Source organism: Lycium barbarum, chromosome 4 (genome assembly GCF_019175385.1).
Source record: "Lycium barbarum isolate Lr01 chromosome 4, ASM1917538v2, whole genome shotgun sequence".
Lineage (NCBI taxonomy): Eukaryota > Viridiplantae > Streptophyta > Magnoliopsida > Solanales > Solanaceae > Lycium > Lycium barbarum.
In genome coordinates this window covers 8913249-8919306 of record NC_083340.1, presented here as the reverse complement: position 1 = coordinate 8919306, position 6058 = coordinate 8913249, and positions in this window count along the sequence as shown.

The window sequence follows — 6058 nt, the reverse complement described above, 5'->3', positions numbered from 1 at the left end:
TTCAAAAAATGGAAGATGTTCCAAAAATTAGAGTTTCTTTATTCTGGGACGGACAAATTATATTCGAGGAAAATAATTGCGCTATGATTCTCCCCCAAAATACCATGTTAAGTTTCCACTTGATTTAAAATTGTCAAAACTACTTCAAGCCGTGTATAATAGACTATAAGTTAGTAGGAGTGATTTTGATTTAAATATAATTGGAAAATATCCAATGTCATTTACGCCGCAAGGTGTAACTAGTTATGGACAGTGGTACATTCAAGACGATGATTCTTTGAGTGATTATTTGAAGGCGCCTTATGATTATAGGAAATGCATAACTTTAAACGTCCTTGAAATGTACATAGAGAAGGTCCCCATTAATCGACTTGAATTCATGGCTAGGGCTCCTCGGGAAGCCCGAAATAGACCTCGTCAGGAAGCCCCGTCTAGAATTCAGGCCGAATTCATTCAAGCGGAACCTACTTATGAACACAATTACCCTGACATGTGTAATTATGAAAGCATTTTGACGAGCCAAATGCCTCTGGATAGTTTAAGTCAGCAATTTGATAGGCAGTGGTAAATATTCATTTTTTACAATATTATGTGTAGTGGCGCTGGAATGCTACTAATGATGTCGATTATATTATTTAGGGGTTATACACCTGATATGGATCATATTGGACAGTCTCTTCAATCGGGATGGATGAATCAGGTTGGAACATCCTCAGCCTATCCAACTACTCAAAACGATGGTCCTTCCTTAAGTTTCGGTGCAGTTGATTACCATCGATACATCTATTTTTTTTTTAACATCAATAGTATTATTTGATATGTAGTATGTAGGGAGAATGTGGTGGTTGTACCAAATTATAGGCAAAGACCTGCTATGGATGGCCCAGATTATCCGAATTATATAGTGACATCATCCAGAGATAATGAGTAAATACCTAATGTGGAGGAAAGTGACGATGAGCAAAGTGACGATGAGGTTGAGGTTGGAACTAATCTTCAATATCAAGTAGAACTGTTGCAAGACATGATGAACAGTTCGGCACACCAGGAGGAACTGAATTCACAGCAACCATTTGAACAACAAGAGTCGACTCTGGTTCAGCCGCAAAGCCAATTTCAACAGCAAGAGTAGACCCAGATTCAGTGGCATTCCGATGAGATCCCCTATCTTGATCATCTTCAAGATCGCCCAGATGCCTTTGTCTTTACTAGGGATGATGATCATATTCGGTGAAGTTTGTGGAAAGAGTCAGTGGATCTTTAAAAAAAAAGGCTCATATTAAAAATGACATGATTTTTAGCTCAAAAAAATCATTGCAAATGGTTGTTAAGATTTATTGCATCCAGGGGATGAGCGAGTTTAAAGTTGACGATTCCACACGAAAACTTTGGCGATTGGTCTGCAAGCGAAAATATCAAGGCTGCGAATGGATGGTTCGTGGTAAGGAAACTGCTGAAAAGATGTGGACTATTTCAAAGTTCTACACAAAGCACACTTGTGCTATGGGTGACCTTCCAGATGATCATTGCAATCTAGATACCAATATGATTGCTCGTGTATTAGTTGGCGACATTGGAAAAAACCCCAAGGTATCCCCTTCGCCTAAGATATTTTATTTTTGGTGTTAATATAATGTTCCTTGTTGCTATATACTGATATTTCAACTCTTTCAGGTTCCCTTTAAAGATTGTATTACAGCCGTCCTGAAAGTATATAGCAAAGCTATCAGTAGGAGGAAGGCGCATCTTGGGCGTAGGCGTGCACATGAGATAGTCTACGGCAATTGGGAGGGCTCTTTCAAGAAGTTGCCGAGATACATGGCGGCTCTACAACACTTCAATCATGGTACTGTTGTTGAATACAAGCTCAAATCGAAGCCTGGTGTGCCCGGTAATATTTTTGAGTTTGTGTTTTGGGCATTCAAACCATGCATTGATGGTTTTGCTCATTGTCGGCCTGTAATATCAATAGATGGAGCACATGTGTACGGGGTGTATGACATAAAGCTGCTAATTGCAGTTGGAATGGATGCAAATGGATCTATATTCCCTCTAGCTTTTGCAATTGCAGCTAATGAAAGCATTAGTACGTGGGGGTATGTGTGATATCAGATAGAAATGCTGGCATATTGCACAATATGTTCAATTTGCAGGGGTGGCAGCCACCCTTTGCCTACCATCATTATTGTTTAAGGCATTTGAAGGCAAAATTCCAAAAGGCATATCGAACCCCAGCACTTTGCAATTGGATGTGGGCGGCTGCAACAGAGCACCAGGAGAAAAAGTTTAACCTGTAGATGGACATTATTAGGCGGGCGAATGAGGAAGCCTTCTACTGGTTGAATGCAATTAATAAAGACAAATGGACATTATACCAGGATGAAGGTAGGCGATGGGGTATGCTGACAACAAACAGCTCTGAGTCATTCAATGGCTTGTTGAAATCTGCACGGGGACTACCCGTCACTGCAATGGTAAAATGACTTTTAAGCAGGTTGTGGAACGGTTCGTCAACAGATCAAAAGAGGCCAAAGCACATGCAGCAGCAGTCCTAAGATGCCAAAACCGTCACAACTGTTCGAGTACCACAAATATAAGGCTCAGCAACATGACCGGATGGAGTACAACTCTACAGAGCGCATATTTGAACTCACAACAAGTGTGCACCAAGGTAAAGGAGGTAACGTCCACACAATTTGTGAGATTCCAAGAATATGCACATGCGGCAAGTGGCAATCATATCACATGTCATGTTCTCATGCCTTCAAGTGTTTTATCGCAATGGGAAAGAACGCCTCTGCGTACATGGCTGAGGAATATACAGTTGAAAATTATGCAAGAACGTATGCTGGAAGGTTTTACCCACTTGATAGTGAGAGTTATTGACCACTGGATCCATTTTCAATGGTTGCAAATAAAGCATTTATCCGCAAATTCAAAAAGAAAGCATATTCCCGTATTCATAATAAAATTGATGTTCCACCGGGGAGATACACTCGAAAATGCTCATTTTGCAATTATGTTGGTCATGATAAGCGCAAGTGTCCCTTACGACGTGGTGGTCAAGCTACATCTCGCGGTGGAAGTACCTCTCGTGGTGGAGGTGTCACGACCCGACTAGGGGCCGTGACGGGTACCCGGGGCTAACCACCGAGCACCGCTCGTTCTATCACTCATCATACTTATTAACGCTCTTTTATCAAATTTATACACAAATCATAAGAAAATCATATTTCATTTGGGAACATAAATACTTTTATATACATACGTTTTTCGGCTATCAAAAAGGGATAATGTACACATATATGCATATATACAGTAGTGACCTTGTGAGACCACATAACCCACACTACGTATCTACGAGCCTCTACTAGAGTACTAGACATATAGACGGGACAGGACCCCGTTGTGCCCAACAAACACAAATGGACAATCTCGCATTAAATGCCCAGTCTGTCCACAAACATTTCAAGCTTCTGTGTCCTGGCGACATGGCCCTGAGTGTAATTTCCGGCACTGGCTACATCGTGGAACTTGTGGTCTCCTCTGACTATAATCACCCCCAAACTGAGAACCCCAAGCTCTCGAACTCTGACCCTTTCCTGAAGGAAAGGAGCGATCAAATCTCCTATCTTCAAATCGTGGAGGCGCACTAGTTACTGACTAGCCTGAATGTCAGGAATAAGTCTGCCTCGATCCCCCTCTATAATCGCTACCTGCCCCCATAGCTCTGGCCCTCTTGCTTTGCCTTCTATCAATGTCGCGATCACCCCTTTGTGGCTGTTGTCGTCCCTCTAAGTTCTGGGCATGGGCTTGTATTCGGGAAATATCCATCCCGTCTTGCAATGAAGCCGTTAAGAAATCTTTAAATAAATGTGGCCCTAAGCCACTCACAAATCTATGTACCCGATCTCCCATGTCGGCCACCATAGTCGGAGCATATCTAGCCAAAGAATTAAATTGCAGGCTATACTCCCGGGCACTCATACTTCCTTGCTTCAAATTTAAAAATCTATCCGTTCTAGCTCGGCGGACCTCGAGTGGCAAATAATGGCGAATGAAAGCATCTGCAAATTCTTGCCACACGGGAGGAGGCGCATTCTCTTTTCTCGATGCTATCTAATTATTATACGATAATACCGCCACATCTCGAAGTCTATACGATGCCAATTCCACAGATTCAGTCTCGGAGGCATGAATAATCTTCAATGTCCTCAACATCTATGAAACCTTACGGGTCTTCATCCGGTTTTGACCCGAAAAACTCCGGAGGATTCAAACTCATAAAATCACGGGCTCGGGTACTAGCTGATCGATCACTTGGGCCCGCATTCTGCCGCTGTGCCTGGGCGGCAACCAACTGTGTCAATAAGTGAATGGCCTCGGTCACTTATTGACCTGAAGCACCCGGTGGAGGAATTGGAGCTGAAGCTCCTCCTTGTTCTTCCACATTAGGTGGGGTGGAGGAAGTATTAGATGGAGCCTCATTTTGTGACTCGCCCTCCACTATATTCATGGGCGGCTCTCTTTCTACCCGCCTTTTTGTCGTAGTCTTGCCCTTCTGGGCGGCTGTAGTTTTTCCCTTTGGCGGCATTTCTGAAATCATAACACACTATTAGGGAGGATAAAATCTTATACACGGCTCTATCGCACGATCTTATAAGAAGAAAGATGGTCAGTTTTCCTAAATGCCCTGTAGCCTCCTGTTTATTAGTGTGGCGCGCAACACACCATAAACAAGACTCTACTAGACACGGCTCGTATACACTTCCTAGGACTGAACTGCTCTGATACCACTTTTGGCACGACCCGACTAGGGGCCGTAACAGGTACTCGGGCCTAACTACCGAGCACCGCTCGTTCTATTTCTCATCATACTCATTTAACGCTCTTTTATCAAATTTATACACAAATCATAAGAAAATCATATTTCATTTGGGAACATAAATACTTTTATATACATACGCCTTTCGGCTATCAAAAAGGGATAATGTACACATATATACATATATACAGTAGTGACCTTATGAGACCACATAACCCACACTGCGTATCTACGAGCCTCTACTAGAGTACTAGACATATGGACGGGACAGGACCCCGTCGTGCCCAACATACACAAATGTACACAAAAGAATAATCAAGCACCTCTGGAACAAAGAAGTGCTTTCAATCCGCTAACAGCACCTACGAGTCTGGATCAATCTCGCCTCCCTGCCTACCTGTGGGTATGAACACAGCGTCCAAAGAAAACGGACGTCAGTACGAACATTGTACTCAGTATGTAAGACAAGAATGAAATAAATATAATAGAAGGATCATGAGCCATAAGAGCAAGATATAACCTGCACGAGTTTCATAAGTGAATACATTTCGTACATATATCGTATTATTATATAATCATGGTACATATATCAGCCCATCACATATCTCATCACATCATAATCCTCATCGTTAACCCGCGTCCGGGTAACCATCATATGCCGCACTAGTGATGATCATGCCCGACCTCTTAGGCTCGGTGTATACATAGCAGCCCGCATTAGCGGTGACATGCCGGCCATCTAGGCATGGTGGAATCATATGCAGCCCGCCTTAGCGGTGACATGCCCGGCCATCTTGGCGCGGTGGAATCGCATCATCATATAATCATTCATGAATTCATCATTTTTACACATCTCATGAACATATCATAATCTTATCATAGCTTGACATTTTCATGCATAACATAGGCATATTATAAGCTAGCATTATTGATCATCTTATAGACCTATCATGACTTAGCATCATTTCACATTTATCATTATGAGCATACATTAGATTTTGAAGGCAACCATGGCTATGTCGGGGTGACGTAAGGTCGTGAACCCCCGATTATATTATAAACATTTATGAGTATTCTGCCTCACCTTGAAGGAAATAGTATGTAAGGTAAGTGTTAACAATAATGACATCATTAACGTTATAGGATCATCATATCATGAACTCTAGAATCTCTATACTTTAACTCATCATCATCATTATCATGCTCGAATGTAGTTTGGTATATTTACGGACT